We start from the raw sequence: 11,628 nt of genomic DNA, 5'->3' as shown, positions 1-11,628 counted from the left end.
TGCACCACCACTGATGATAACAAAATGTACTCCAGCATGATTCAAATTCAAAGTCAGCCTTAGACCTAACAAATGTTGAAGCACAAGAATTGTAATGCCAAGCCAAAATGATAGGATACAATTCACGACCACAATAGCAAAATGCCAAACAGAGGGCATCTCTCCCATTGAACTGACATTCAACACTTTGCAATATCCCAATGTACATATCCCAAAAAAACTTAGTTCAAGAAGCAAGATGGCATTACATCAAAATGGGCCTCAAGGGCATACAAGAAATAACAGAAAATAGTAATATGAGGTCTTAGTACAAAACATGGAGTCTTAAGAACAAAACATCTATAAGTCTTAATCCCAGAGGTCGACAAGTTCTACTCCAAGCTTTACTGTGGTGGTATTTCATTATTTCCTGAAAAATAACATAGGGTTGAGTGATATGCCCAGTAGGACAGATTTAACCAAGTATTTAATTACTTGAACAAGATTATGGTATCCTTGCAACAAAACATTACAAAGGGAATTTGTTTTAAAAACTGCCCCTGCATTTGCCGACTATGATACGGCAATGAGTGGGCACCCAAAGAAAACCATTCATTTTTTCACTTTTGTCGACTATAATACGGAAGGACTTTGTGGACACCCCAAAATATTTTTCCCACATTTGTCCAATGATAAGCCTCGACAGGGCATTTTGGCACCTTTAACCTTCCTCGCGCGGGTACTAACACAGCACCCTATATTCAAAACCGACTCTTACCCGGACTCACGCACAATTACAATTCTATCATTTTTCCATTTCATCAACAAGCATCCCACAACACAAGAGATGAAACACCACATAACATTCAAAGAGAATTTACATCCAATCCATAATTCTTTTACTATATCAACATTCACGTTTTTCTTCTTTCTACTATTCGTAACGTTCCATAAATTAAAGAAATTTCCATTCAATTTAGTGTTTCCAACCCAAATTAAAAAAATAAAAAATAAAAAATTAGGGTTTCACCAAATTTGGGGATTTTTCTCATTTATCATAGATATGGGTTTAAATAGCATATATATACATATTTTGTAAAAAGATTTAAGAAAATTCAAGCAATATCAAATAAAATGGTTCGTGCATGTGAATATGGGTTTAATCCAACAAGATCTTCAAACTAACTCATAAGTCATAACAATGCCATGAAATCTCTTCAAAATAAAGAAATACTAGGGTAAAAGTATCCCTACCTCAACAATCAAGCAAAGATAGCAAAGCTTCTACGATGATCTTTCACTAATTCACACTCCAATCTGTAGACAATGATACTCTTCAAGTGTTCTTCACTCTTAGCAAGAGATTTTTAGTTGAATCTTAAGTGAGTGTGAGGTATTCTAAAGTAGAAATTTAGGGTTTCTTAGAGATAGGAAGAGGGGAAGGAAAATAGAAAGGAAAAAGTGAGAGATTGATCTAGAATCATCTTTTTTAAGTTGTTGATGTCGTGCAGTCCACTCGAGCGCCACTTCTCACGCTCAAGTGTAAGACACAAACTTGGAGGCCCGCTCGAGTGACGAATCCCTCGCTCGAGCATAAAATGACAAGTCTCATAAGTTTTTCAGAGCTACAGTGAAACAACTGGGAACCAACATTCACCGCTCAAGTGCAACTTCCTGCGCTCGAGTGTCCTACCTGCAAACTCACAAGATACTGAGAGTTAAAATTTTCCACTCAAGCGTAACATTCTTTGCTCGAGCGGACTTAGAAACAAAAGTGTTGCAAGAACTCCACAGGTGTGATAAATCACTACAAGAAATTACACTTTTGTAGACCACTTTTGCCAATTAAATAATTTTTAGTTGTGAAAATATCACATTTGCCGACTAAAAAACAATTTGGTAGCCAAAATTTTTTATTTTTCACGACTAACATGATTTAGTTGCAAAAATCATGTTTTTGGTGACTAGTTTGAATTATGGTCTCGAAAAATCCAATCGGGAGTATAAAAGACAAGCACTTGGAATTATAGATGTACTTATTATTCTAAGCACAATCTAGTTCGTATTGTTTCAGACTATCGATCGATTATGTTTATTTGGTCAAGCCTACTTGTCATTTGCTCATCATTTAAGTCGCTAACCATTTTGCAACACTATAATCAGACCGATAGGAGTGGACAAGCCGTCAACCATCCTTGTCAATGGAGAAATATACATGTCTAATTTGCTCAAAATGCTTCTCTAATGGAAAAACTGTAGCACTGTAGAATTTTTTTCTCATCACGCAAGCGATGGAATGATCGCTCGAGCGGTCTTGCGAAGCTCCCAGTACTTTTGCAGGTTTGAGTGAGATTCTGAGAGTTGTTGATGTTTGCTTAAGTGCAGGAGTGTTCACTCGAGCGGTCTGCCTTATCTGGTTTGAACTTCTAGGAGCTTGTCTTGTTCACTCGAGCGAAGGATTGGTCACTCGAGCAAAATGTCCGAATTCAGCACATGTAAAAGTCACTTTTGGTCATTCTTTATTCTCTCTTGTTCCTTCTCTCTCTTGTTTCTCTTTTCCACCATTGTTGTGGGTTTCAAGCTTTTAAGCTTAGGTTTCATCTCTTTTTTTCTTCTCTTTTTTTTTTTTATTTTTTACCCCATGTTCCTCATATAAAAACGAAGAGCACGCCGAGGGCTTTCTATCCATCTAAGCGGATCGTATTTTCGTTGAAGTTGAAATTTTGGGTTCTTTCTCTTCTCTCTTGAGGTAGGGATTTTCTTTGCTTCTCTTCAATATTTTCTTATATAGATGGATGGGTGGTAGATTTCTATTGCATAAAAACCTCATCTTGGTGAGATTTTCACAAAGCATGTAAAGAAAGCTAGGGTTTCCAAAATAGAGAAATTAAATGACAAATTGAGGCGGATTAAGGAAGTTTTAAGTGGTTAGAACAATATTTTATGCTTTTAAGTAAAAGGCCTTAATTTATGCCTAACCTAGTTGTGGAATGTATTTTGGAAATAAAGAATGTTCCAATTGACATTAGGTAATTGTTTGGGATGTGTTATATAAATGCACTTTTTAACTTTTTAGTTAAAAAAGTAGAGAAAAAAAAATATATATATTTGTGATAACTTTTTGAATTTTTACGAAAAGGTGTGTAATAAAATATTATAATAAAATCAAAATGACAATTTTACGCTTTTGGCTTTTTGACTTTTTGGGTAGTTGAATTCAAAGGGCAAAATAATAATTGTGCCCTAGTGGCTTCCCTCACAAGCTACCCTTGAATAGTATAGACTTTTTAGTTTTTTTAGTAAGTTTTTAACTTTTGACTTTTTTAGTTTATCCCAAACCAGGCATAAAATTAAGTTCATGTTTGGTTAAGATAAGTATAAATAATGACGATAATTAGTGGTTGTGAAAATTGATTATTATATACAAGGGTTACGTTAAAGAAATTAATGTTGGTGATTAAATCACTAAATCTTGGATAAAATATAATAATTATTGTGTTTCAAAAATTGCATATCAAGATTTGTTCATAAAGTGGAGTAGTAAAGAGAGAAATGGCACACAAGAATTGCGATTGTTTCTAAAGACAACCGTTATGCTTATGGTGGATGTGTTGTTAGATTAATGTGTGATGGAATTGATAACTGATGTTGTTGACTTTGTCTGAATTGTAATAATGGATAACATGATGGAACAATGGATGGTGATATTGGAATAAGGGTCCGTTTCCTTCCCACTCGTGACCAGTAAAGCGTAGCACTTAATAAAGGTTCCGCCTTTCTTCCGGAGTAGCACCAGGTAAAGCGTGTAGTCTATTGTGATATGTTAAGGTTTCGCTTTCCTTCCGGCTTATGACCGGTAAAGCGTGAGGTTCTGCATTTCTTCTGGCTCGTGACCAGTAAAGCGTAGCGCTTAACAGAGGTTCCACATTCCTTCCAGAGCAGCACCTAGAAAAGCGTGTGGTGTGACGATGTGGCTTGGTAATGGAGCTGGTTTCTATTGGATTTCGTGAAATGATTATAATGAGACCTATACTCTCATTATGATTATGGGAAATGAATAATTTAATTATGTAAAGTTGAATAGATAGAATTGAGTTGATTCTTTTTATGTGGGTTATAGTGGGGTAATGGCTTGGTGTGAATTATGGTAGAATTGAATGGTTTCTATATTCTTGGCCTCTATGTAATATTGACAGGGGATTTTTGAAAAGAACTTTCAAAAACTCTACTAGAAGGATACGAAAACAAAAGGAAGAGTTTTCATTGAAAAGTTTTCTTGGATTTCTTATGAGAATGGTAGTACCTATATGTATTGTATTTTGTGTACGAAAAGAGCACATTATTTATGTATGTATCATTCTTTAGTATTCATGATCGCATGTATCTAGATATTTTATTATTGAGAATCATTGAAGATTCCTAATGGACTTCGTGTTCATCCCATCTATTTTAACCATTTTCAGGAACGAAGTTAGGAACACCGGATTGAAGATTAGAAAAGTTTCTTTTCTTGTATGTGACAAGTGTAAATGAGAGATGTTTATTGTGATGTGGGGTTTATGAGTATGTCAATGTAAATAGTGGCATGTATTATTGTTGTATTTATTCGAGAGAGAACTATATATTTCTAGTATTTAAGTGTAATGGTTATTTGTATTTATAAATGTATTTGATAAATGGACATAAATTAAAGGTTTTGGTAATGTTTTCGAGAAATAAAAATTAAGGCGTGACAAAAACCATAAGTGGTCATATGACAACTCATCTGGCTTTTCTTCTAGTTCCCCCAAAGCCCATAGGACTACCAGAACCTATAGACTTAATCAAGGTAATATCATCTTTATTTGTATGTTATAAAGGAGAAGGGAAGAAAGAAGCAACAGTGAATCAATCCAGAAGATAAACAAAAAGTGTGCAAAATGATGCAAATCAATTGATGAATTAGGTGATTTACCAGTAAAGCAAAAGAAACAAGTGTGATTTCTATTCCTTCACCTATTGATGAACAGGTTGCTCGTATTATTATGATGCTTTCTAAGGGTAAATGGAAGGATGATGGCAAGGGAAAAGAAGAAAAAAGAAAATGGAAATAAAAAATAAACGTTATGTTAAAAGTTTAAATCTCAACATTGTGACGAAAAAGTGGTCTTATGTTTAGAGGTTTGCACAATCTAGTGTTCATTTGGATATTAAATAATGTTATAGATTTCCATGTTTTTTCTTAAATGTTTTATTTTGTATGTTGGTTATCATCATTATCAGAATAATTATGGTTGGTATTATGTTTACCATTCCATTTTAACTATATTTACATTTTAACTTATATTCATTTGTTTTTAAATCTAACAACATCTGCATATCAGGAAACTTTAGGGCATAATTGATTAAGGAAACAAGATTTTGATTTTTATATATATATATATATATATATTTAAATCTTGCATTCTTTTTAGATTGTTTACATAGGACAAAGGGCCAGTACGATGATAGCATCGTACTGTCAAAACAAGAGGGCAACGTTTAGTTTTATTTTTTATTTTTTTAAAATTTTAAATAAGCCTTCTTAATTTGTAATCCTTTTGTTTTAAATCTACCAACATTTATATGTGAGGAAATTTTAGTGCTCAATTGATTAAGAAAATAAGATTTTGATTTTAATTTTAATTTTTTTTTAAATCTTCATTTTCTTTATATTGTTTACATAGGATATAGGGCAATGTCGTGACAACACAATGATGTCACTGTAAAAGGGTAACGTTTAGTTTGTTTTAAAAAAAGAAGGCTTCTTAACTTGTAATTTCTTTGTTTTTAAATCTACCAACATCTATAGGTGATTTACCAGTAAAGCAAAAGGAAACAAATTTAATTTTTGGTACTTCACCTATTGAAGAGGTTGCTTTTATTATTATGATGCTTGCTAATGGTAATAGAAGGATGATGGTAAGTGAAAAGAAGAAAAAAGGAAAATAGAAGATGGAAGAATACATAACAATATATTAGAATGAAGGTGAAGGAAGGAAAAAACAACAACAATGACGATGATGACTGCGTCAGGGGAAAAGGAGAAAAATGAAAATGGAAGATGAAGAAAAATGAAACAACATGTGAGAATGAAGGTGAATAAAGAAAAAATGACAACAATGATGCGGATGATCACACCATCGCCGACGATAACAAAATGTACTCCACTAGGATTCAAACTCGAAGTCAGACTCAAACCTAAACAAGGGTTGAAGCACAAGAAGTCCATAGATGCGATAAACCACTACAATAAATTACACTTTTGTTGGCTAAATAATTTTTAGTTGCGAAAAAAATCACATTTGCCGACTAAAACAAAATTTGGTAGACAAATTTTTTTATTTTCCACGACTAACATGATTTAGCTGCAAAAATAGTGGGCTTGTTTGGTTTGTTTTTCATAAAAAGTTTTGGAAAAAATTCTCTACAAACAAATTTTCAGGAGCAATCAAACGAAACAAATTTTTCCAAAAAAAATCTCAATTTTTTTTTTTGGTTACCTACTTTCCAAAATCACACTCTCTCTCATACACATCAAATCAATCACTTTTTTCAAAACTCCTTCTCCAAAACAATTTTCCAAAACCATTTTTGATAAAAGGCAAACCAAACAAATTTTCATACTTTTTATCTCAAAAACTACTCTACAAACACAAACCAAACACACCCAATGTTTTTGGTGGCTAATTTGAATTGTTGGTCTCGAAAAATCGAAGCGGGAGGGTAAAAGACAAGCACTTGGAATTATAGATGTACTTATTATTCTAAGCACAATCTAATTTGTATTTGTTTCAGACTTTCGATCAGTTACATTTATTTGGTCAAGCCAACTTGTCATTTACTCACCATTTAAGTCACTAACTATTTTGTAGCACTATAAATAGATTGATAGGAGTGGACAAGCTGTTGACCATCTCCATCAACGGAGAAATATACATGTCTAATATGCTCAAAATGCTTCTTAATGGAAAAGCCATTGGTGGTCATATGACAACTCATCTAGCTTTTCTTCCAGTTCCTCCAAAACCCATAGGACTACAAGAACATGTAGACTTAATCAAGGTAATATCATCTGTATCTGTTTGTTATAAATGAGAAAGAGAAGAAAGAAGCAATGGTGAATCAATCCAAAAAATAAACTAAAAGCGTGCAAAATGACACAAATCAATTGGTGCATTAGATTATTTACCAGTAAAGCAAAATAAACAAGTTCGATTTATGTTCCTTCACCTGTTGATGAAGAGGCTGCTCTTATTATTATGACGCTTTCTGTCACAACCCAAACTCGCCCCTAAAAGTTTGGATCATAACCGGCCAGTAATCCCTTGATTACCTATGCCCTCAAACAGAGTACATAGAGTTTACAATAATGGGGCCTAAGTGGAAACAAATACTATAGCATAATGTCCATTGAGCAGTGCTTGCATGTCCAAGTTAATATAATCGCACACTAGTATACATATCAGGGTATCCCAACAAAACTTATACACAAGGAGTTATCATCTTAAATTTACATCTTCATAGCAAGCATCATAGAAAAATTAACAAAAGGTGTAACATTTACATGAGAATTCTCAAAAGGTAAAAGCTCCATTTTTTAGGCTTGACAGTGCAGATCAACAAAAGCGACTCCTAAGGCTGACCCAAGGTTGGTCTCCAGATTGATTACCTACATACATATATAAAATATGGAGTGAGCAAAGCTCAATGAATAATAGTAAAGTAAAGAGATCTAATGAATGGGCATGTGCCTTAAAATAACATTTAAATGTATCTCCCATAACAATGTTCAAAATCACATTACGGAACAACCTTGGGCCCAGCATAACTCGGAACAGTCTTGGGCCCAACATAACACAGAATGGCCTTAGGTCCAACATGTTAACAGAACGACCTCATTCTGAATCATATGAACAGAATGGCCTTGGGCCCAACATAGTCACAGCTGTTCAGAACGACCTCAGGTCCAAGCAAATCATATCAAAATAGAACGGCCTCGAGCCAACATTTCATGAAACTCATTAATTTAAAAAAATAAAAATTGCAGAAAGCATATCCTTTAAGAAGGAAAATAAATACTTAAATATATATATCTAACATACTGTTACTCACAATGATATTGGCCGTGCGGTGGTCCTTCTGGCAAGTGACCTACACAACATAACACATATACGAATTCGATAAACAATTCATTCATTTTTTAGCCTTTTCATTTATTTAATCATTTTACGATTCATTCATTTTCTATAGCGACCCCGGTCTTTTCCCATTTGATTATTATATTCGGACTTAGGCTCTGTAGATTCTGTCATTATATAATTGTTGTTGTTGTCCTTTATTTTCTCATTTGAAGTTATAGGATGTGTTGGGCAGGTTTGTTTCAGGTTGGTTGGGTTTAGAAACCAAGTGTTGCTGTCCAGAATTTTGGATCTTCGCTCGAGCGAGGAGTTAGTCGCTCGAGCGAGCTGTTGTTTTTGGTTCTTCGCTCGAGCCAGGGTTTTATCGCTCGAGCGAGAGTTTGCGTCTGGTATGGACCTGTAGCTTTGCATTCTTGGCTCGAGCGAGCTTTTCTTCGCTCGAGCGAGTTAGTTCGTTCTTCGCTCGAGCGATAGTTCCTTCGCTCGAGCGTGTGTCTGGTTACAGACATGAGGGTTTGAGTTCTTCGCTCGATCAAGTTTTCTTTCGCTCGAGCGAGCTTTTGGGTTGTTGGCTCGAGCAAGGCTTCCTTGGCTCGAGCGTATCTTCTCTGTGTCTGGTCGCTCGAGCGACCAAGTCTTCGCTCGAGCGAGCCTGTCCAGTTTATATACCCAACAGCGGGTTTTGATCAGTCTTTTTCATCTTCTTTTGATTCCAAACCCTAGGTCCGACTTCTCTCTCTCCCTACTCACCTTCTTTCTTAGATTTGATCTATTTAGAGGGTGTTTCTACCCTAGTTGCTTTATTAAAAATATAGAGGGAGTCGAGGGCTTTCATTTAATCTGAACATTTGGCGATTTGGAGCACATTGGTATTTGGGCACTCATCTCTGTCTTCATCATTTGGGTTGTTTTCTTCGAGGTAGGGATTTCCTACTCCATTTTATAGGTTTTGTTCTAAGCTTTGGTATTTTGATATGTTGGGGATACTTTGGTAAATTTTGGGAAAAACCCTAGTTGTATTATTAAATTAATTTGTATAATTAATTCATGGAATTGGGAAAAGATGGTTAAATTTATGGAATTGGGGAATTCATTGATTAAACGGCGTAATTGGATAATTTGAATCATTTGTCTATTGAATTGTTGACATAGTTATTTTCAGTTTAGAAATAACTGTTTTGGGCTATCGGTGGAGGATAGTCGCGAATGTTGTAGACATTGCATGTGGATTAGGAATAACTGAAACTAATCACATTGGTTAAGTCATTAATCTTGACTATTGCATTGATACAGAAAATACGTGTATTGATTGAGCATTGCATTGGCATACATTGTTTTGTGTGGGAGGAGATAGGGGATGTACTCCACGGTTTAGGGGAAGATAGGGGATGGACCTTTAAACCGGATTTTGTTTGGGAGGAGATAGGGGATGGACTCCATTAGCATCACTTTTATGTGTGCTTATTTATATAGAAGTGTTTTATTGATACAGCACTAAAATGTGTATCAATCTGGAAGTATGAAGTGTTTTGATTTGAGCTTGAGTCTCATTTGTTTGTTGATATTGGAAGGATGTGAATATGATAAATGTAATTCACTGTTGTAAGTTTGGCCAGGTTCTGAGCCATGTTGATAAAATTGGAAAGTAAAACGTGTCTTAGACAATAGTGTCATGAGACTGTAAAATGAAGTAATTAATTATCTTGGTTAACCATCTGTAGAATGCTATTGCTTTATTCATTGCTTATATGTGGTTTAGTATATTTCTACTGGGCTGTGGCTCACCCTTTATGGGAACATCATTTTCAGGTTCAGGTGATAAGCTACCTCCAAGGACTTAGCTTGGAAGGACTTGGATTCTGAAGACTATTTTCAGTTATTTGCTTTTATTTGTTAGTACATGTAAACACTCAAGCCTAGGGCTTTATTTGTATTTGAGTTAGAACTCATACTTTTGTGTCCAAGTGTTGGCTTGGAAAGATGTAAGCCTGTAGGGCATTTAATTTGATGTTACATGTAATGCTTTTGTTTAGTATGACTCTGAAGATTATTATAATGAATTATTAAAGTGTTTTCTTTAAATAATGCATGTCAATGTTATATATAATGGGTTAATTTTTAGGGCGTTACAACTTGGTATCAGAGCGTACCGGGTTTGAATACTTTGGGTACGTGGGAAGTGATTAGTATCACAATGGGTTCGTCTCGTTTGATAGAGACTTAGTGTAACGTTATATGCTTATGTGATAACATGTTTATGTGATTATGTGGGTATGAAATGTAGTTTCTGGGATGATGATTGGACCCTTGAGTTTCTAGTAGTCTTGTTGGAAAGGCACTTGATCACTGCTGCTTCCAACCGGAACTATAGTAACGCATTGGGACTATCATTATCCGGGAATGAAATTCGTAGGTGCTTATGTGATTATGTGCTTACGTGGAATGAATTATTGTTGTCCAATGCATTAGGACATGAGTGTTTAGCTTTAGCACATTTATTAATGTGCTAATGTCTTTGTTTCCTTTATTAGGATGTCAGGACGAGGACGAGGACGCGGTAGGCGTGGTAGGCCGGGTAGGCAGGAGGTGCCTGTGCCAGAGGAGATTCCGACAGTTCAGGAGGGAATTGGCCAGGCCAATGTGGCCGAGCCAGTAGGCCAGCAGGCTATGGGAGCTCTAGCCCGAGAGATAGCAGGGGCATTCAGGGAGTCTAAACATTATAATGAATTATTAAAGTGTTTTCTTTAAATAATGCATGTCAATGTTATATATAATGGGTTAATTTTTAGGGTGTTACATTTTCTGTTTATCTTTAGACATTCCAGAGGGTCTAAACATGCTCATAAACAGGTTTAGAAGGTCAAAGAGATTAACGGAAATAGACAGATTCTCTCCCTGTTTTCCGTACGTGCAGAGGCCCTTCGCCGCACATGGGAAAGGTGCTGCACATGCGGCCCACACGTGCAATTAAAGCAGTTGCGAAGCTTTGATTTGTTCTATTCTCTGCACATGTGGCTGTGAGCTTCGCACATGCGGTTCTGGGCAGTCCAAAAATTAATCCAACCTTAAGCTTCCAAACTCATTTTCAAGCCTCAATTCATGTAAATCCACTCAAAAACATGACATATATACAAAAATAAAATGTATTCAAACTTAATTGGATCAAAACTTGCTTACGTTCCAAAATCATGTCCCTAGCTTCCATGAATTCATGAATTGCTTCATGTTCATCCAAGTTCACTTAAAGCTTCACTTTGTAAGTAACTCTTTGAGTTCAAATCTTACAAAAGCTAAAGATTAGGGCTCAAGTTCTCATAAGTAACCTCAAGACAAACAAATATGAAGATTTTCATTCTTAATTCAAACAAATCCAAGGGATCGAAGTTCAATTCCATGAATATAGTTCAATTAAGCTCTTAATGCAAAACCCTAACTCTTTTGGGTGTGAAATCTCCATTTCAAGTCTTAATTTTAAACAAGTGATGAGGTA

Source organism: Camellia sinensis, chromosome 4 (genome assembly GCF_055761805.1).
Source record: "Camellia sinensis isolate YWXY chromosome 4, ASM5576180v1, whole genome shotgun sequence".
NCBI classification, from domain to species: domain Eukaryota; kingdom Viridiplantae; phylum Streptophyta; class Magnoliopsida; order Ericales; family Theaceae; genus Camellia; species Camellia sinensis.
The sequence above is the reverse complement of the archived record's forward strand: the minus strand, read 5'-3'. Positions refer to the sequence as shown.